Genomic DNA, 21,650 nt, shown 5'->3' with positions numbered 1-21,650 from the left:
GTTAGCTTTATGGGCTAGGTTTTGGTTGCAATCCCTGGCACATCAGCAGAGGGTTATCTGTGGTAGTAGCTCTGTTAGGTTGTAGTACTTCAAGAAACATCCTAGTCACAAGGCTTCATGGAACGTAGGAACAGATGGAAAAGTGAAAGGATTCAGAGATATCAAGTTCCAAAGGAAATTGGTTAGCATTGAAAAGATGAGACAACCTTTGTGTGCTCTATCAAATTTAAGGGTAGCACATAAGAGGACCGATGAGGAGCTAAATTGTCTCCTTGAGATATAGGCATAAATACGTTTCCAGATAAAAGTGGTAGAATGGCTATGAGTAGATGAAGATCTTTAATGGCAGAGAAGATCTTTAATGTGGTGTCATCTTTTCAAGTAATCCAAACTGGGGATCAAAAATGGTTACTCATAAGTAAGCAGGACAATTTATTCTGAAACAAATTATGCCTAACCCAAATTTTTAATTTGAGATAAAACACATATATCCAATTCAAATACAAACTCATCAAAACAAGGAACTCATTCCATGGTTATTAATAATAAGTAAGTGTGTCTCGCACACCATGAAAGCTCCAGAATATTCCCTTGGTTAATATTCTATGGCAACCTGAAGACACCTGCTCAGGTTCTTTCAATGGAAACATTGACAATTGTGATTTTTCCTTGTAGCACACCACTTGCCATTAGGACTCTTGGTTAATGTAGCAAATGTTGTTTGTCAATTTTATACCAGACATGTTGAAAACTGTAATTCAGCTTTGCTGATTTTACTCTCTCATTGATCCAGTAACAAGAATCTGGAACACCTGAGTCTGCACGCTGAGGAACACTTTGAAAAAGATGCATATGCAAATACTAAAGGTTGCATCCATTCAAAGGACACTTATCCCACCCAAAACAACTTCCCCTCAACATAAAATAAATACAAAGTTTGACAATGGCAAAGCAATTACAAAAGAATGCAACATTTGACTAAAAGTAAAACATCTCAACAACTGTCTTCAATACTGTCACATACAAAATCAGCAACCATTTAGGTCTATTCCACACTGTTTTACTGTCCTCCTTCCCACTCATACCATCAACTTCATAGTCAATTCCCGAATTATCTGCCCTACTACCATGTACACCTCCTTCGACTGCTTCAGCAATGTGGGAGGCTGGCCTGGTATATGATATACCCTTATGTAAGTGGACACCCTGCACCAGTCCAGACAACCCTTATGGTGATTTAAAAGTTTTAGACAATGATAGATAGCTCTCTAAGTGGTAGCAGTGGAGAGCAGTCTTCAGGCTTAGTGCAGAAGGAGTGTAAAGCAGCTTGTTTTACCAGAATACAATCATATAGGTATAGATTAAATGAAAAAAGAACCACAAAAGGTATCTATAAAAATATGTAAATATAGAATACCCAAAATATCGATGACAAAATATAGAATGCAAAAATATCGAATTCCTATCTACAAACAGGCAAGTACAAAAATATCGAGTCAAAAATATCGATTTTATTTAAATGTCTTAAAAGTAATTTAAAATTAATGAAATAATAAATATAATTACTAAAACATACTTAAATATGCTTAAATAACCTTAAAATTAATGAAAAATTGATCTCAGTTAAAAAAAATAAACATACAATTTTATTTTTTAACTTGTATATATATATCTATATATATATATATATATACATATATATATATATATATATATATATATACATACATATATATATATATATATATATATATATATATATATATATATATATATATATATATATATATATATTAACATAATATTAATAAAAAATATACAATACTTCTACCGTAGGTTAGCGGGAGGGTAAAATTTACTATTACCACTCCAGTGAGTGCAACAGTAGGGTAAACATTGGAAAGCGTACGGGTGAAAATTACAATTTCACACTCCAGTGAGTGCAACAGTAGGGAAAGCGTTGGATAGCGTAAGGGTAAGAATTACTATTCCCACTCCAGTGAGTGCAACAGTAGGGAAAGCGTTGGATAGCGGGAGGGTAAAAATTACTATTCCCACTCCAGTGAGTGCAACAGTAGGGAAAGCGTTGGATAGCGGGAGGGTAAAAATTACTTTTCCCACTCCAGTGAGTGCAACAGTAGGGAAAGCGTTGGATGGCATAGGGGTAAAAAATTACTATTCCCACTCCAGTGAGTGCAACAGAAGGGAAAGCGTTGGATAGCTAGAGGGTAAAAATTACTCTTCCCACTCCAGTGAGTGCAACAGTAGGGAAAGCATTTGATAGCGGGAATGTAAAAATTACTATTCCCACTCCAGTGAGTGCAACAGTAGGAAAAAAGTTGGATAGCATAGGGATAAAAATTACTATTCCCACTCCAGTGAGTGCAACAGTAGAGAAAGCGTTGGATAGCGTAGGGGTAAAAATTACCATTCCCACTCCAATGAGTGCAACAGTACAGAAAGCGTTGGATAGCGGGAGGGTAAAAATTACTATTCCCACTCCAGAGAGTGCAACAGGATAGCGTTGGATAGCGGGAGGGGTAAACATTACTATTCCCACTCCAGTGAGTGCCACAGTAGGGAAAGCATTGGATAGCATTGGGGTAAAAATTACTATTCCCACTCCAGAGAGTGCAACAGTAGGGAAAGCGTTGGATACCCTAGGGGTAAACATTATTATTCCCACTCCAGAGAGTGCAACAGTAGGGAAAGCATTGGATAGCGTAGGGATTACTATTCCCACTCTAGTGAGTTCAACAGTAGGGAAAGTAAAGATGTAATATATTAACAAAAATAAATTAAATATCAATACCAATAAAAATAAATTAATGGTGGATTTTAAGGATGTTTTGCGATTTATGGACATAGTTTTTGTAGACGAGGGTCTACCTGCACAGATTATCAGTGCCAATGGAATGACATTTTATTCAATTTGGTTTAGGAATATTTACATGATTTCTTTGCAAAGTATTGTGTGCATTGTGCATATCTCCAGGTAGGAATTATCTAAATGTGTTAGTGAGTAGTGAGTATTATATAATAGATAGTTGTCAGAATCCTTTAACACGAGATCAAAACATTAGCATCAGCACCCGATGTTTTTGTCATACCTCCATTCACTTGAAGACCTTCAGGAGCCACAGAATGTAGAAATATCTTTTTTACATACCAAAGCCATTTTACCATCCTCATCTATGGTTTCTGGAGAAATTGAGGAAATAGGCTTTCCATTCTACCCATTTCATGCATGGGTTACTTTTGTAAACTATTTGCTTGCATGTCTTGTTCTCTCTATGATCTGTATTGTACTCTATGCCCTTTATGTCTTGTTCTAGAATTAGCATGTTACTGGGGGCTCCAGGTTCTGCTTGGGTAGGTGGTTGACTGGTCAGCAGGCGCATGGTAATTGCACGAAATCTCCTTTTGAAATCTTGCGTGGAAGGGCTCCTGGTTCCAAACTTGTTCCTTCTTGGGTCAAGCAACTTTTGAGTAGAGGTGATCTTGTGGATTCCAACCCTTCTTTGCTTTCTCCCATGGTGGGTAGTAAGATTTCAAAAGGGGATCTGGTTTAAGTTAAACCTGGGAGGTGAGCTAAAGGTTTAACAAAATTTAGGGAACCTTTTACTGTTAAAAAAAGTTTTCCCTAATTATGTTCTTCTTGATAATGGTGAGAAGTGGAATTTGAGGCGGGTTGCTGTTTATCAGAGAAATGGGCAAACACCTTTTCAACCTTTGTTTGATAACTCTGTTGCTGCTTCTCACAATTCTTCTGTTGTTTCTTCAAATGAAGAGGGGGTAGTGGTTACATGCTTTTATCTCAAGAGTGTGTTCCTTTCTCTCCTCCTTCTGACAGGTCTTGTTTTGGCGGTGGTGATGTATCGGATTCTGGTTCCTCTAGTTTTCGAAGCACCACCATTGATTCTCCTCCTTCTCTTTCCACTTCTAGGGTTTCAAGGTATCGTAAACCACCTTCTTATCTCAATGATTACTTTTGCAATTTATGTGTTATTCTTTTGTTTATAAAGGTGGAAGATGTGTTGTAAACTATTTGCTTGCATGTCTTGCTCTCTCTATGATCTGTATTGTACTCTATGCCCTTTCTGTCTTGTTCTAGAATTAGCATGTTACTGGGGGCTCCAGGTTCTGCTTGGGCAGTTGGTTGACTGGTCAGCAGGCGCTGGGTCCTATACTGCTGTGCTCTCTAATAAATCTCCTTATATGCTTACCGCTGACTCAAGGAGTTATTTACAACAGTTACCTCCTCCTGGTCAAAATGCTTGAGGGGGCTGCAATGTCAAATTTCGTTCTGCCAGAAGGAATTATGAATGGTAAATTAAATAAATAATAGAATACCGGATCCAACAGTATGGATCATGCAGCGTCCGTTCTTCACCTGGGTAGGACTAATTTGCTGAAATAATAAGGTCAATTTTTTTTAAAAATATAATAAAATATCTTTAAGCAAGCCAAAGTAAACTGTTTTCATCGTAAAATACACAAAGTACCGCAGTCTTCCACGTTCCTGTTGAAGCATCCACTAATCCAACATGGTGACACGTGGTCATGGAATAACATGACCTCGCAGTGTAGGAGGAACAATATGTTGCATTCAAAACACACGAAACAGCGTTGCTACTTGTGAATGTGGAAAAAAAATGACGGCAATCCGTTGCAGCCTAGCAACGCTAATAGACTCAAGCAGAAAGCAAATCCAATTTCCATTGACGTCACACTTCCTGTTGCATTCCAGATTGAGGGGAATCCTCCCTGCAGTTGAAAAATGCCAGCTGCAATGCCGAAAGACCTCCGACGTCACGCAGGCTTATTGGAATCTTAAGTGGAGTTAGAAAGATGCCGACTGCAAGGCTGAAAAGCCTTCAAGGTAAACACTGCAAATGTGAAAGAATTCTCATTGTAGGTGTATCCTCACTTGGTAAGTGCTAATAAGTAAGTAAACTCTAAACCAAGAGTTTTCAATCGTAGATCCAAATACCTTAAAAATGCAGGAAAATTCGAATTTCAGATTGCACACATTTTTGGGGGGTTCCTAGTGCTACAACAGCGCTCGTTGACAATTTTGTAAAGATGAAATCCAAAGTCTAAATTAATGTTTAAGTAGGATTTATTGCAGTTGAAGCACCAACACAGGAGAGTAGACACAAGACCTTCCTTGCTCCTGTCTTCTCAGCAACTGACTTGAGATTCCAGTAAAAAGAATCTGGAACACTCAAGTCAGCAAGATGAAGAACACTTACTAAAGGTTGCATACATTTAAAGAACACTTACCCAACAAAACAACTGTCCTCTGCAAGCCAGTCCAAGTACTGTCTCAAGCACTCTTCCTGGGTGTTCAGCTATTGTCCTTGGAGAACAAAACTCCATGGATTCAAGCATGTGAATCGCTCTATCGCCATATGTTTAAGATGTACTAGGTCAAATAAAAAGATTATACATAGAAATCCCGATATAAAAGTCTGTCTCTAACTTTCCTATTACAGTCAAATTGTGATGTTTCAGTTCACTTACACTAAATTAATGAGGACACGGCTCAACTGTAGTAAGTTATTAGGATTTAGCTGTGACGTTATGTCTCCTGCTGAAAGCTGTTTTGGTTCTTCTCTGTCTTTTTCGTAATAGAACAGCAGAAAAGAGATGTGATTGCCAAAATCGTTAATTTTTCCATGCTATGTCATAACAGGAACAATAGCGTTTCTGCATGTTTTCATACGTTCTGAGCTACAGCAGTTTCTTAATCTGACTTACGTAAGACTAATTATTATGTATTTTTGCAACAAAATACTATCTGTTTTTAGTGTATTTAATTTCATGCTACAGATTCTACTTTTATTTTTCATATCCATAATCATACAATCTCTTTCATATGAAAGGCAAGGCACCAATAGCTTAAGCAGTTTGAGGGAAGGGTGATGGGGTAAGTATGCATTAAATGGAATGACATACCCCTTGCAGTACATTAAAAGGATATTGCAACCCACCTCAGAGTTCCATGACCTTATCAATGAGCTCGGGTAAGCATGGGCGAATTTTGCGAATCTCGCGTTCGCGAATTTTGCGGATTTGCGAACTCGCAATCCGCAAAATCCGCAAATTCCCGCGAATTTGCGGATTTTTTTTTTTTTTTGTGTTCGCCCGTGTTTCTGCCAGTTCGCGAGGGTTTTTACAATTTCGCAATTTGCGAACTTACCTGTCGGGTCGCAAGTTTTGCGAACTTGTTGTTTCTACGTGTCCAGCCTGTTTGGGACACTCTTCTTCATCACTGCCACTCTCTGTCACCACTGCCACTCTCTGACTTCTCATGCCGGCCTCTGGCCCACCCATGCCACCCTCTGTTTCATCACCACACCCTCTGGTTGTCCAGTGTACATTATTTTCGGCAAAGCAAAGCACACCTTCCCTGCCTCAAGTGACCTGAATTAATTTGGGGCTGATTAATGTGTCACAGAATATTTTTTTAGCTGGCACCTGCTTCCTTAGTGCTTCCTGATTAGTGATCTTTTGCACTTGCTAAGTGCTTTCATTGTTGCAAAATTAGTTACAACACCTGCCCTGCCCCAACTGACAATAATGAATTAGGGGCTGATTAATGGATTTTAACTTCCAGCCTGGCTCCTGCTTGTCTCCCTTAGCTGTAATTCAGGACCTTTGTGGCATATGTGTAACTATTCTGAGGTTCAGAGCAGGGTCACATAATAGTTGCAACTGGCAACTGAACTCTGGAGGGGCCCCTCAGGAAGCACTACAGGAAATGGCTACTAATGATGAGCCTGAACTTTTGAACCTGGTAAGTAGTTTCAGTTTTAGCACTTATTCGCGGGGCGCGAAGTTGTACTGGGAAGCCGCGAACTCACGCGAACAGTGCGAGCAGTGCGAGCAAAATCCGCTGCTCGCGGATTTGCGGATTTTGCTGGAGATTCGCGAATCTCGCGGATTGCGAATTTCCCGAAAATCCGCAAAATCCGCGAGCGAAACGGATTTTCCGCCCATACTTACCTTAGACCTAGTTTGCCTGTATGGTCTTGGAACTCCTTGTGACATGCAATATCCTTATGATATACTGCTTGGGTGTTTACCCTTGTATAAAAAGCCTGCATATATTTTCCTTATTTCAGTCGAATAGTGACGCACTCAGTCGCATGTAATAAAGAAACGAAAGGTGTTAAGCTGGAATAATGTATTACAGTTTAGTTTTGTCTCAATGTCCAGATCCGGCAGCTGAGTGGAAAGGCAGATTATAGAGCATAATAAGAGCTGCAGTTTAAAAAAGGAAAACAATGGTGTTTCCTTCCATGCTGTTTTTCAACATAAATAGTGACAAACAGTTAGGAGCTATGCAGGCCAGCATGTTTTGTTTTTCCACATCTTAGGTAATTGGAGAAAAGGTTGAAGCTCTCTGCATGTTTCAACACATTCTGAATAGTAAACTGATTCTAAAATGTTTTTGCAGCAAGTATCTAATTGCTTTTTCATGTGTTCAGTTTTACCCTAGACCTTCTCATTTGTATTCTTCATATTTACCAACATCCTATCTCTTTCATAAGAAGGAGCAACACAGCAAGGATTTTGGTGGTTTTGTGGGAAGGGGTATGGCGTGACCATTTATTATAAGGAATAAAGTACCACCTGCGTTCCATTATAAGCACATTCCAAGTCCCTTCAGAGTACCATCTCCTTAAAATTAACCCAGGTTCTGCCTTGTTCCTATATAAGATGGTGGAACTTGTCTATGAATTGCAATAGCCTTATATTGTCCATCTGGGGATTCCTATTCCATTAATGAATATGCAAATCAAAACACTATCATAATACAGCAAATATTCCTAATACTTTGTTATACAGTTATTGGCATAAAATCTAAGAAAAATAGCAATGCATCGTTGGGAGCCATATTCCACAGGTCGATAGAGGGCATATTTTTAAACAATGAGAAAACAAATGAGAGCCAAGTTGTATCCTGACTGCTTCCTGTTCAACAGAGGAGGGGGAAACAATTCCCCAACAGTTCAAGAGTCATTCCTGATTCTCGGTGCATTCCTAACCCCTCCTTTTGCCACCTGAGCAGTGTTGGTGGTAGATGAGAGAGTAGAAAATCCGAAGAACTGGGCATAACCTTGCAGAAAAGGACATGCTAATTCTAGGTCTGCATGGTTGGTTCCAATTCCGGGAACAGTAACTCCTAAGTGGATGGTGCCGGAGTGAAAATATTGACCCGAAGTAGTGATTAAAGATTTCCTCATAATATTCTAACCAATGCATAAACTCCTGTTTTGTACAGGGTGAAATTACGATTTTGAAGGTAATAAACACATCCGATAATTATCCGATGCATTAAATAACTCAACCTCAGTTTAACTTCGGCATGTCAAACCTGCCTAAATTTAACAAGGGAAACCAAACTGTATTCACCATATCATGTGGATTTTGCTGTAGTAAACACCAGAATCCTCATGTTATTGCCCATGAACTTGAAATAGGTGTTATTTTTTTCACCGGATAAAAACGTGCCTCATGATGTCATTATTTATTGTGTGCAATAATGAATGCCTTAGCTCATACTCAGTCCCTAGGTGTGCTATGGTCCAGATGTATTAACATTGTTATCCGCGAGTCCCTAATGGGGAATTTTACTGATTTGCTATTAGGGACTTGCAAAATGCAATGTATGTAGGATTAGCAAAAATATTGCGAATCCTACATATTCCTTATTTGCGACTCACAAATTGCGAGTCACAAATAAGGAATGGCTTCCCATTCATTTCTAGAGGCCCATAGGAATTAATGGGAATTGCAGGCGCAATTTGGGAGTACCCAATAGGTACTTGCAAATAGTGCATGCAATTTCAAGGGTGCCAAAAGGACCCCTATTGTACCCCTGAAATATCCATGTGTGCACAGGTGGCGCACATACATGCCCTTATGGCATATATGTGCGCCACATGGCACATAGAAAAATGCAAAATTGTGCATTTTTCCAAGGATTTGCAATTTACCACCAACTTGAAGTTGGTGGTAAATTGTGATTCCTTACAGCCGGGTCACAATTTTAAAAGCACTTCCTGCATTGCATTTAGAGAATCGCAATTTGCAATTCTCTAAATGCATGCGCAAATTAGGTAATCGCAAAAATTGAGATTCCCTATTTTGCACTTGCTTTTTGGGATGATACATCCCAAAAGGCTTTTTCCTGTTCGCAAACGGGCCAATTCTGAGAAACGTCCCGTTTGCGAACGGGAAAAAGCTTGACACATCTGGCCATTGAACTCTCTGATGACTAACTCCATCTCTAACACTGAAATAAAAAACATCTGCATTTAACATCACTTTCCATGAAAATAAGCTTTTGTTTTGCGTTCACGTTACTATATTTAAGCATTTTTGCTTTTTCTCTTATCAGCATTTGGGATAGATTTCCATTTCTAGGATGCATTAAATCCGGTAGAACGCCTCTTATGAGTTATCTAGTGCAGTAGAACACCCTTTAGGGGAGACAAAGAATTTAAAGCTCCACACTGCACTGAATCTTATTTAACCCTGTTCAAATGAGATGCCACGTTCAGGACAAATGAAGCTATTTTTAATCAGAAGACAAAATAGGCACTAGATAAGATTCATTATTAATCATTGAAATATAATTTGCTACCCATTTTTAACAGTAAAACATGTTTTATACACTCTTTTGGACAGATCGATTAGGTTGTCACTGTACTACTCTGTGGCTACTCCAACGCGGTTCCGGATGCCTCGAGGCCACGAGCTGTGGCTGAGACATTTTTTACATTGGCTCCAATACATACTCGCTAGGAGAGCAGAGCAACTAATATTTAAAATGAAAATTGAGCCTTACAAGTCTCTGCCCTCTCCTGGCAGCTGGCTGATGACACCCTTCCGGCTGTGAACAGATTTAGACACAAATGAAGACATTGAACTTCAGGAAGAGCCCTGAGAACAAAGCTGCAGGCAGTGCTTTTATGTGCAACCTTTATGAAGGTCTTTGGGACACTTTTACACTTTACAGAGTTAGAAACTTTTCTGCGACGTCACATTTGTGTCAATGTTTGTGGTCTAGACATATGTACTATTGGCTTCCTCCTGAGACTGAGGGCCATATGTATCAAGCAAATTCGCCTTTGCGAATGCAAATTTACTAAATGGTATGTATTAAGCAAAATGTGGTGCAAAACAAGGAATCGCAAAATTCCTTAAATGTAATGTATGAAGCAAAAAAATGTGCAAAATGTCTTTAAGGAATCGCAAATTACCACAAACTTCTAGTTGGTGGTAAGTTGCAAATTTCTTGAAAAATGCACATTTTTGCATTTTTCAAAGTACCATGTGACGCACATACATGCCCTTAGGGCATGTATGTGCGCCACATGTGCACCCATGGATATTTCAGGGGTGCAACAGGGTGTCCTTTGGACACCCCTGCACCCTTGAAATTATTCTCAATTTGCGATTAGCAAATTGCTTATCGCAAATTTGGAATTAATTCCCATTCATTGCAATGGGCCTCTTGGCCTATAGAAATGAATGGGAAAGTATTCCTTAATTGCGATTTGCAATTTTCTAATCGCAATAAAGGAATTTTAAGAAATCGCAAAAAAAAATGCAATTTGTACATACATACCTTTTTGCAATTCTCAAATAGTGATTTCTTAAAAATCGCTATTTGGTAATCGCAAATCAGGTTGATGATACATATGGCCCTAAGTAGTGAGCCTGACGTACTAGAACAGTAACTCACATCAACTCATTGCGAAATCTTTGGGGCTCATTTATAAGCTTATGAAGCAATGCAGCGCTGTAAGCTGCCTTGCAGCGCTGCATAGCGTGACAGGGAAAGGGCAGGAATGCGCTGTATTTAAGGCAGCATGGCACATTCCTGTCCTTTCCCTTGTGCTGGCACCCTTTTTGCAGCCTAGCGCCAATGCAAGCCCCCTTGCATCATACATGCAGGATTGTTTTTGTGCAGTAAGGGGCACTTTTCTGCACACAAAAAAAATCCTGGGAGGCATTAGGCATGAGCGGATTTTGCGGATTGGCAATCCGCGAATTTGCGGATTTGCAAACTCGCAATCCGCAAAATCCGCGAATTCCCGCGAATTTGCGGATTTTTTATTTTTTTGGTGTTCGCCCGTGTTTCTGCCAGTTCGCGAGGGTTTTTACAATTTCGCAATTTGCGAACTTACCTGTCGGGTCGCAAGTTTTGCGAACTTGTTGTTTCTACGTGTCCAACCTGTTTGGGACACTCTTCTTCATCACTGCCACTCTCTGTCACCACTGGCACTCTCTGACTACTCATGCCACCCTCTGGCCCACCCATGCCACCCTCTGTTTCATCACCACACCCTCTGGTTGTCCAGTGTACATTATTTTCGGCAAAGCAAAGCACACCTTCCCTGCCTCAAGTGACCTGAATTAATTTGGGGCTGATTAATGTGTCACAGAATATTTTTTTAGCTGGCACCTGCTTCCTTAGTGCGCCCTGATTAGTGATCTTTTGCACTTGCTAAGTGCTTTCATTGTTGCAAAATTAGTTACAACACCTGCCCTGCCCTAACTGACAATAATGAATTAGGGGCTGATTAATGGATTTTAACTTCCAGCCTGGCTCCTGCTTGTCTCCCTTAGCTGTAATTCAGGACCTTTGTGGCATATGTGTAACTATTCTGAGGTTCAGAGCAGGGTCACATAATAGTTGCAACTGGCAACTGAACTCTGGAGGGGCCCCTCAGGAAGCACTACAGGAAATGGCTACTAATGATGTGCCTGAACTTTTGAACCTGGTAAGTAGTTACTTTCAGTTTTGCTTAGATCGTATTTCTGCAATTTCGCACTTATTCGCGGGGCGCGAACTCACGCGAACAGTGCGAGCAGTGCGAGCAAAATCCGCTGCTCGCGGATTTGCGGATTTTGCAGGAAATTCGCAAATCTCGCGGATTGCGGATTTCCCGAAAATCCGCAAAATCCGCGAGCGGAACGGATTTTCCGCCCATGCCTAGGAGGCATATTCCTCTTTCAAGGGGCCCCAACTCTAGGTGCTGATGACTAAGGCAAGGTCCTATTACCCCATCCCCGGGACCCCAACAACAGAAGAGGTGCTGCAGGGACCACAGTGGGAAAGAGAAAGAGTGCTGGTTCCCGTTCCAGCACAGCACAGCGTCACCCAAGCAGGGAGCTGGCAATGCATGACAGGAGTGGCCTCCACGAGTTGCCCCAATGTTCAAGATGACTCTCGGTACCCCTGATAAGACTGAATCACCCATCCTAAAAAAAGACCAAAAGATAAACAAAGTCACAGTGTGAAGCCATGCAGCAGTGCAGCCCACTTCTGTAATATGCATGGCTTCACAGAGGGAGAGTCCTACAATGCTTTGGGGGATTGATTTGCCTGTGAGTTTCATCTTTGTGGTGCCCCAAGGAGGGGCTGGGACAGCACCATGGTTTTAAGGATGTGTTTAGGGTACCGCAAAAGTGCAGCAGCCTCATCCATGCTCACTATAAAAAGTAATCACATGTCTCTCAGAATACAAAATGCATGGCATGGGGAGACTTTTAAGTATGTTTTAAGGTATTGCTTAGACTGGAGCTTTTGCTCTACAGCCTGGCAGTGTAGGGATCTCTAGGCGTTGGTCCTATGGCTATATTTTATGAAATTCCAAAGCTGTAAAGGAGAGACTCAGGCACATGCTATGCTTATTCCCAATGCCTTATTGAATATATATTGTTGACAGAGATTTTTAATACACAGTGCAATATTGTTATTGTCAACAATAATTGTGTTTAACATGGTTACTGATTCCAGTGATAGTATGGTGATTTTTAACAAGTGATTATTGGTCTTATTATGTTGTGACCCCTTGACAAAGATAATAGGCTTGCCTTATATACTACTGTGATGAACCCCTTGTCAAAGTCAAGAGGCTTGCCTTATATATGAAAGTTTTGATCCATTGAGAAAGCTATTAGGCCTTTTTTTTATTTAAACGGAAACCCCCTATATTGTGATATTCTATCCTGTATAGGTGCTAGGGTATTGTGATTTTGGGGGTGATGACTCAGTAGGGGTCAACAATGTCCACCTGCCTCCAGGCACAACTCTTGTTACTGTTTCACTAGGCCCTTTGCCAGGGTCTCATTCTGGCACAGTCAACACTACTAGATAGGACCCGTCTCTCAGAAACCCCTCAGGCTGAACAAGTGCTGTCCAAGCTTCTTGCTAATCCCCAATAGCGTGACTAACCTGCTCCTTCTGTCTCACTGTAAATACCAGCACCTTAGGAACAGGTGCTGTTATGTCATCAAGAGTACAAGGGACTCTGCGAGTATGTGTGGCATGCACCCGGTTTGGGAGACCTCTACACTTCCCAGCTGTTGTAGTGACTAAGATGACCTGGCAGGGTCTCCCCCACTGAGGTCCAAGCATGACTTGTGCAGGTCCTTCTTTACCACAACCCAGTCACCAGGACTGACATCATGGCACAACTGCTGCAGTGTTTGGGCTGTAGCCTCTCCAACCTGATGAGACAGAGAATGCCCCACATCAGTAATCAAGAATCATGTTATCTGTAGAATTCTCAAGCACATATGCAGGCACAGTTGACAGTCTCATGCCTCTGCCCAATATTATTTCATGGGGAGACAATCCAGTTCTCCTATCTGGAGCAGTGTGTAGGCATCAACACTAGAGGCAAAGCATCAGGTCATTTCAGAGATGTTGAAGCACACACTTCCAGCCAATCTGGATTTCAAAGACCAATTGACCTGTTCTACCATTCTGGAAGTCTTCTGTCAGTAACTGCAATGTAGCCTCTGTTTGACTTGAAATGCTTTGTACAACATATTCAGGACCCCATTATTAAAATGAGTACCTTATCTGACTCCAGAGAAGTCGGGCACCTGAATCTCGGTATTAACTCCCTCAAGAACAACTTAGCCACTGTGAGACTATCACATCTTCTGTTTGGGTGAGCTCCAACCCACCACGAGAATATGCACACAATCACTAGGACATATCTCAGCCCATTGCACACAGCCATCTCAAAAAAGTCTAATTTCTTCCTGTTGAAGGGACCCCTTGATCTCACTATGCAACTTAGTGTGACTGCTGCTCTTCTGCCTACATTCTGCTGGTGGCACATAACACATCTGTGACACAACCCTTCAGCCATCAATCTGAGCCTAGGATTGAACAATGTTTGCCTGAACAATTGCACCATGACATTCCTTCCTACATGTGCAGGCACATGATAATGCCTCAGCAATGGAGGTAACACGCTGTCTGGCAAAACAGGCCTTCCAGCTCTGAACCCCAAATGTCTTCTTCATCTCTTTTGAAACACCTTGCTCTAATCCAGCATTGCTGTTCAGCTACGGATACTTCCTCCTGTAAACACATATCTCCCTTTAAAGTATCAACTGTACCTAACAACAGATTGCAATTTGTCTCATCCTGTTTTTTATTCTGAGACATCCCGTTGAAGGTACCAGCATTCAGGGCACAATTCCTTGCAGTCTCACCGACCTATCTGTTGCCAACAGTAACATTGTCAGTTCCATTTCTGTTTGCAGCACACTTCACAACCGCAATCCGAGCTTGGAGCTGTAAGGCTTTTAACAGGTTGTGGACCCTTTTGCCATTTCGGATTGGTTGTCACGAAGAAGTTATGTCTGCGTTGCGACCATAATTATCCAAATTCAAGAACAACCCCAAAGCAAAACCTGACTCTTAGTGAAAATGGTCACTCTCAGCTGGTCTGAAACACGGCATGCCCTAGTAAAACCAATCAATTTAGGCTACTTGCATGTGAGGTCTTTGCTTGGTGCATAGTTCAGTAACATTAAGACAGTCATGCTCAACGTCAGCCTCAGTAACATAATTTCCAGGTACTGGCAAGTGTGGCAGGGTTAAGTGTAGTACATTGCCTCAGGGTGACACTATTCACACCAAGTATGACATATTCATACTTAGAGAGAAGACTGTTGGTGAGATATTGGGTTCTGGTGTGAGATAACAATATCTCCATTTAATTAGGAACAAAGATGGTTAACGGAGGACCAAAAGCAATGCTTTCGCACTGCTCGATACTGACACATGTGGATGACACAGTTTTGAGACAGCTGGGCAAAGCACCAGCACCTGGATCCGGTGTGGCTGAAAAATAGGCAACGGGTCTGTGAGCATTCCTGTGCATTTGAGTTAGCACTGAGAGAATGCAGCCCTACCTCTCACTGGAAAACAAAGCAAAACATTTATTATAATCAGGCACTCCAGTGCTGAGGCACAGCAGAGACATTCTCTCATCTCTAAGAAGGCACGCATGAGGCTGTCACCAGATCTGACACATCTCTGTGTGTCTCTGTAAATTCGTAGCCAGTAGAGAAAATTTGGAAATCCACTGTCAACAGTAGCCTACTATTCCCAAAATCATCCGGACTTCTTTCTGGGTAGTTGGGTGATTCATTTTCAGAATTGCCAATCTTCTCTCTTGTGACATTTTCCTCGCTCCTTTCTCAATGTGATGTCCTAGGTACAGATCCTCTTTCTGACTGTATTACAGTTTGGTCAGTGTAGGAAGCTAGTTGTCTGTACAGTGTACTAAACACTTACAGTTGGTATGCAGAGGTAAAGTAGATATAACTGATGCTCTTTTTGGGGTACTGAGGGTGAGCAGTTAGGCTTATCAGGGGGTAGTGCTAAGCATTTGTTTTACTCACAGAGTCAATAAATGAGAAGCACACTCAGTTTAAAAAAATACTATCAATTTTTTTGTAATCTTTAAGAACAAGAACACAGTTCTAAGGTAAGTACTTTTAGAGATAACATTTTAAAGTTTGGAAAATATATCACTTTTCTGCGTAAATATGCACAGTTGAAAACAATGGGGAAAAAGCAGAAAATGCATATAAATTCAGGCAATGCTTTCATGAAGCTTACCTTCTCATTTTAGCTGAACAATGTCAAGACCAGATCCAAGATTCCAGCCGGAGGAGGAGGAGCTTAGCGCGCATCCAAGATGGTCGCGTGAGCTGTGAGCTACCGAAACCCTCGCCGCCTCCACCGACTATCCTGGCATAAATCCTGTTTCTGACGACGGGTTCTTCTAGCTACGACTCTCCTGATCCGAAAGGCCTTTTTCAGATTTGGAATCGGGTGCCGGACGCCCGACTTGCTCCTTCCTGGAACCTAGAGGCCTACACCGTGGCTCATCCCGGGACTTGGGCATCAGGAGCACCCCGAAAGTAGTTGAACAACAACGGCCTGTGGTAGGGGACAGCTACCCGGGTTCTACTTTCGGTTTCGTTTTCCCTGGTTGCGAAGATTGGAGGTGGCTGCTTGGTGCTCGAGCCTGCCTGAGACCGCAGTCTCTTGATTGATCTTCACCAATGCCCTGCATTTCGACCTCTTGTGGTTTTTCCTTCGGGGGAGCCATTTACACCAGGTCCCAAAATCCCCGGAGGGGCGCGCAACCCACCATGGTGGCCAAGTCTGAGAGTGACAAGCGGTCCCTCAAGAATGCGACTCGTGGTGGTGGGACTCAAACCACCATTATGGACAGATTTGCGCGCAATAAGGGCTCACCCAGCGGGACTGGTAAAACCCCGGAGGACCTTGGTGGTGGCCCCCCGGAATCGGAGGAGCCGACACTTCGAGATGTAATGGGCGCCATCGCCAGCATACAATCGTCGATGGGCCAACAGTACGAGACCTTGGCAGCCAAGATTGACACAGTGGTGGTGGATGTGGGCCTGATCAGGGCGGACTTGGCCAAAACCAACGAGAGAGTGAAGTCGTTGGATATCAAGACAGCTAGTCTCACCACGGATGTCTCTGAGCTCCAGACTGAGATTCGGACTCTTCGATCCTCTAGCGACCTGTTTGCCCGCCGGCTTGAGGATTTCAAAAGTCGCGCTAGGCGCAATAATATACGCATAGTTGGAGTTCCGGAGTCATCAGCCGATCAATCGACGGACCTGCTCGTTGAAGACTTGATTGTTAACCACCTTGCCCCAAAAGGCCTGAGTAATCTATTTGCGGTGGAGCGCGCCCACAGAATTCTGTGCGGCAGACGCAAGCAGGGGACGGCTCCGCGACCCATCATTGCGCGGATCTTTAACTACAGGGTCAGAGACACCATTTTGCAGGCTTTGAGGAACAGCGGTCCCACTAGGTTCGAGAATGCATCCATCAACTTTTCCCCTGACTTTACCCCTTCGGTGCAGAAGCAGAGACTGGCATTTACTGGAGTGAAGCGGAGATTAAGAGATCTGGTCATGAAGTATGCTATGCTTTTCCCCACCCGATTGCGCATCGAACATAATGAGCGGGGACTTTTCTTTGACATGCCGGAGGTGGTCAGTGACTGCTTGGACACATTATCTATGCTACGGGACAATGCGGACCAATCTGGAGGTGCTGAAGGCGGCCAACGGGACCAGGAGGAGTAGGGGCACCGGTGTGAGCTGCCATCGTATTGTTTTACAGTGGATTGCTCTCCTTTTTTTGGGTCGATGACTTTTTCTCTCTAAGACAGGCCCTAGGGCGGGCGGGGAGTTCGGGGACTTTTCCTCCTCCGGGGGTATTTTCCTATTCTATTTGTAGTTCAGTTTCTGGGGTAGGGCGACAGGCACACTGCTGAATGGGGTGGCTTTTTGAGTTATTGCAGGGGTGCAGGGTGGGGGGTTGTTGTTTTGGTGTTCAGGGGGAGGGGGGGTCACAAAACCGTCTCGCTTGATTGAAGAACTGTAAACAGCTACTGTGTGTGCATGTAGTGCTGTGCTATTTTTTTTCTTTTCTTTTGTTTACAGAGGGGGAAGATGTAGCGATGCCCACACATGGCAGTCAATAGGACCTGCCTGAGGTGGGATGAAGGCAGGAGGGAAGGGAGGAGTCGGGGACCAGGGACGGCAGTTAGCCGTTAGCCCACGACGAGGAAGCAAGATAACAAAAGGAGGTCTGATTCATGATGAAATGAAATGAAATGAAAAAGAAACTTATAAAGCGCACTGCGGCCAAGCGGCTTCCTGGCGCTGAGGAACACAACCGTATCTGCCAAGGAGTCCAGAGGAATTAGCCAGGGAAAGCCTGAAGAAAAAGAAAAGTTTTAAGAGCTTTACGGAAGTGTGAAAAGATAGGAATGGAGCGAATAGAGAGAGGGAGAGTATTCCAGATCTGAGGGGCCCGCACCGAGAAGCGGGTGCCTCCGGTGCGGGATTTGCGGAAGCGGGGAACGTGAAGAAGAGAGAGAGAAGAAGAACGAAGAGAGCGGAGTGGGGCATAAGAAGAGATTAAAGAATTGATGAAGAGAGGAGCGGAGCGAGCATGCGCCCGAAAAGCCAAACAGGCAAGTTTGAACTGGGACCTGAAATGAACAGGGAGCCAGTGGAGGGATTTGAGGGCGGGAGTGATGTGGGAAAACTTAGGAAGACGAAAAACAAGACGGGCCGCCTGGTTCTGGATGGCCTGAAGCCGGCGAATTTCGTAGGCGGGAATGCCTACGTATAGGCCATTACCATAATCCAGGCGGGATGTGATGAGGGCAGAAATGATGGCTTTGAGGGCGTCAACAGAAAAAAAACGGGAAATTTTGCGAATGAGGCGGAGGGAAAGAAAGCAGGAGGAGACAACGGAACTGATGTGCGCGTGCATAGAAAGATCATTATTGATCTTAATGCCCAAGGTCCAGACAGACGAGACTGGGGAGGGGGGAGGGCCAAAGGAAAGGGGCCAGTGAGCGGAGGACCAGGGATTGGAGGGACCACCAGTGAGAACAAGCTCAGTCTTGTCAGGATTGAGCTTCAAATGATTGAAGCTCATCCATTGAGAAATAAAGACAAGAGTAGAGCTGAGCTTGGGGAGAGAGTGAGTGGGAGAGGATAGGTCAAAGACGAGCTGGAGGTCGTCTGCGTAGTTGTACACCGAGACCCCCAGCTCAAGAAGAGAGGAAATGAGGGGACGGATATAGAGATTGAAAAGAAGGGGGGAAAGAGAAGAGCCCTGGGGTACCCCACAAGTGACCGGGAGGGGGGGTGCAGAGAAATCAGAGAGGTGGACTGCCTGTGATCTGCCCTGAAGGAAGGACGCGATCCAGGAGTGGGCAGTGCCCTGGATGCCCGCTGCGCTGACACGGTCGAGAAGAATGGCATGGTCGACCGTATCAAACGCAGCGGACAGATCCAAGAGGACTAAGGCCTGGGGGAGATTACTGTCGGCCTTCCCTTTCAATTCGTCCAGGACCGCAAGGACCACACTCTCAGTCGAGTGGCCAGGTCGAAAGCCGGCCTGGTGAGAGGCCAGGATGTTATTCTCCTCGATGTAATTAGAGAGACAAGATGTCACGTAGCTCTCAAGAATCTTCCCAAGATAGGGAAGAAGGGAGATCGGCCTGAAGTTAGATGGAAGAGAGGGGTCCAGGCCAGCTTTCTTCAGGATAGGAATCACAATGGCAGTTTTAAAAGAAGAGGGGAGAGAACCCAGAGCTAAGCAAGAATTAAGAAGAGTTAAAGGAGGGGTAGGGCAGCTGGTGAATAAGGTTCTAAGAATCCGAGCGGGTGCGCAGTCCGCCGGAGAGCCGGACTTGACTTTAACAAGAAGGTCACGGAAGAGCTCAGGTGAGATGGGTTTAAAGTGATCCAGAACAGAGGAAGGAGAAAGAGAATGATCCGGTAGATTGGGTTGGGGCACGATGGGAATGTTAGCCTTAATGGTGATTATTTTATTGATAAAATAATCATTAAGGGAATGACAGAAAGATTGGGAAGGGACAGGGGAAAGGCTGGCACGATCGGAGGTGGCAAGGCTGCGCACCAGTGAAAAAATCTCGCGAGATTTAATGGCCGAGCGGGCTACGCGCTCCGAAAAATAACTGGATTTGGCCGCTAAGATGGCCAATTTGTAGTTGTTTAGAAGAGCCTTATAATTAAGACGGAGGGTGGGGCAGTAGTTACGGCGCCAGCGGCGCTCAGAGCGCCTGAGCTCTAATTTCAGGCATCTGAGGTCGTTGGTAAACCACTTGTGAGCCTGTGTCTGCGTATTTATACTAAGCCAGACACTACACAACCCCCCATTCTACCCCCCATTCCCTGGGGAACAATGTACAATTTTTATCAGTTAGCAAGAGAGGGGTATGCATCAGTGCAAGCGTTCAAGGGGCCCAACTCTAGGTGCTGATGACTAAGGCAAGGTCCTATTACCCCATCCCCGGGACCCCAACAACAGAGGAGGTGCTGCTGGGACCACAGTGGGAAAGAGAAAGAATGCTGGTCCCCGTTCCATCACCCAAGCAGGGAGCTGGCAATGCATGACAGGAGTGGCCTCCACGAGTTGCCCCAATGTTCAAGATGACTCTTGGTACCCCGGATGAGACTGAGTCACCCATCCTAAAAAAAGACCAAAAGGTAAACAAAGTCACAGGGCGACAGGCACACTGCTGAATGGGGTGGTTTTTTGAGTTATTGCAGGGGTGCAGGGTGGGGGGTTGTTGTTTTGGTGTTCAGGGGGAGGGGGGGTGGGTTTTCTTTTTTCTGTTTGCACTGCTCTTGAAGCTACGTATTGCTGCTTATTTTGTGTTTCCTTCGTGGGGTTTGGGGGACCCGACTACTTACTTATGGGATGGGGGGTAGGGGGTTGAGAGTTTTGAGTTGGAATGTCAACGGCTTGGGGGACAAAATTAAGCGGGGAATTGTACTCCAATATGTGAAGCGCCATTCTCCCGACATCGTGTTGCTGCAAGAAATGCACCTGGTGGGGAACACGTTCCATGCAATGAATCGGAGGGGTTACCGGTTGGTGGCACACTCGGGGTTCACTTCGGGCTCCAGAGGGGCTGGTATTATGATCCGTAGTTCCCTTCCCTTGGAGATTGATGACACGATATTGGATGACAGGGGTAGGTATGCAGCGATTGTCGGGAGGTGGGAAGGAAGAACGGTAGCCATCCTCTCGGTATATGTCCCCCCAGGTTTGCAGGCCACCACATTTGTCGACCTGGGGAAATTGGTACTGAGGCTTCCTGAGGGGCTTCTGGTGGTGGGTGGGGACTTCACACTCGGTGGTTGATGGCCTGGTAGATCGACATCCTCCCAGGGCTCTTACATTATCGCAGTCCTGCCTTAGTGGTTTCTTGGAAACGTTTGGTGTGGTAGACTGTTGGCGGATGCTTCACCCAGGACAGGCCCAATATACTTTCCACTCCGGGGCCCATGGGAGCTTGGCCAGACTTGATTATCTCCTTGTGCCCGCAGCCCAGGCTACGACGATGCGAGAGGCCCGACATTTGCCCAGAGGTATTTCGGACCACTCCCCGCTATGTATCCATATAGATCTCCATTTGGACGCAGGGGGCCGGGTTGCCCCAATTAATGCCTGGCATCTCTGTGTTCCAGAGACTAGGGCGGGGGTGATTAAAGCTATAGATCACTACTTTGCTGACAATGTGGGATCCGTGTCATCATCTGTGTCCCTTTGGGAAGCCTTCAAAACGGTGATACGGGGCCATACGCTGTCGCTTATCGTTAGCTCTAAGAAGCGTCACAATGAGGAGGTCGAACAGTTGGAGTCCGATATAGTAGCTTTAGAGAGGGATCTTGATAGTGGGGGTCACGCGTGAAAAAATGCATGTTTTGCAACTGAA

The 21,650-nt window shown here is 44.0% G+C and overlaps 1 long non-coding RNA gene across 2 annotated transcripts in view; it reads left to right on the top strand.

Moving 5' to 3' along the window:
* LOC147678001 (uncharacterized) overlaps positions 1-21,650 on the top strand; it is a 158,962-nt gene that overhangs the window by 10,760 nt on the left and 126,552 nt on the right. The window contains exons 3-4 of one of the 2 annotated variants that reach the window (XR_015302577.1): positions 3,854-3,955; positions 4,751-4,882. This is a non-coding gene — a long non-coding RNA (uncharacterized LOC147678001). The remainder of the gene's footprint in view (positions 1-3,853; positions 3,956-4,750; positions 4,883-21,650) is intronic. The other variant, XR_015302578.1, reaches the window with a different exon arrangement.

This window comes from Lissotriton vulgaris, chromosome 12 (genome assembly GCF_964263255.1).
Source record: "Lissotriton vulgaris chromosome 12, aLisVul1.2, whole genome shotgun sequence".
In the NCBI taxonomy this organism is placed as follows: domain Eukaryota; kingdom Metazoa; phylum Chordata; class Amphibia; order Caudata; family Salamandridae; genus Lissotriton; species Lissotriton vulgaris.
The sequence above is the reverse complement of the archived record's forward strand: the minus strand, read 5'-3'. Positions and strand labels throughout refer to the sequence as shown.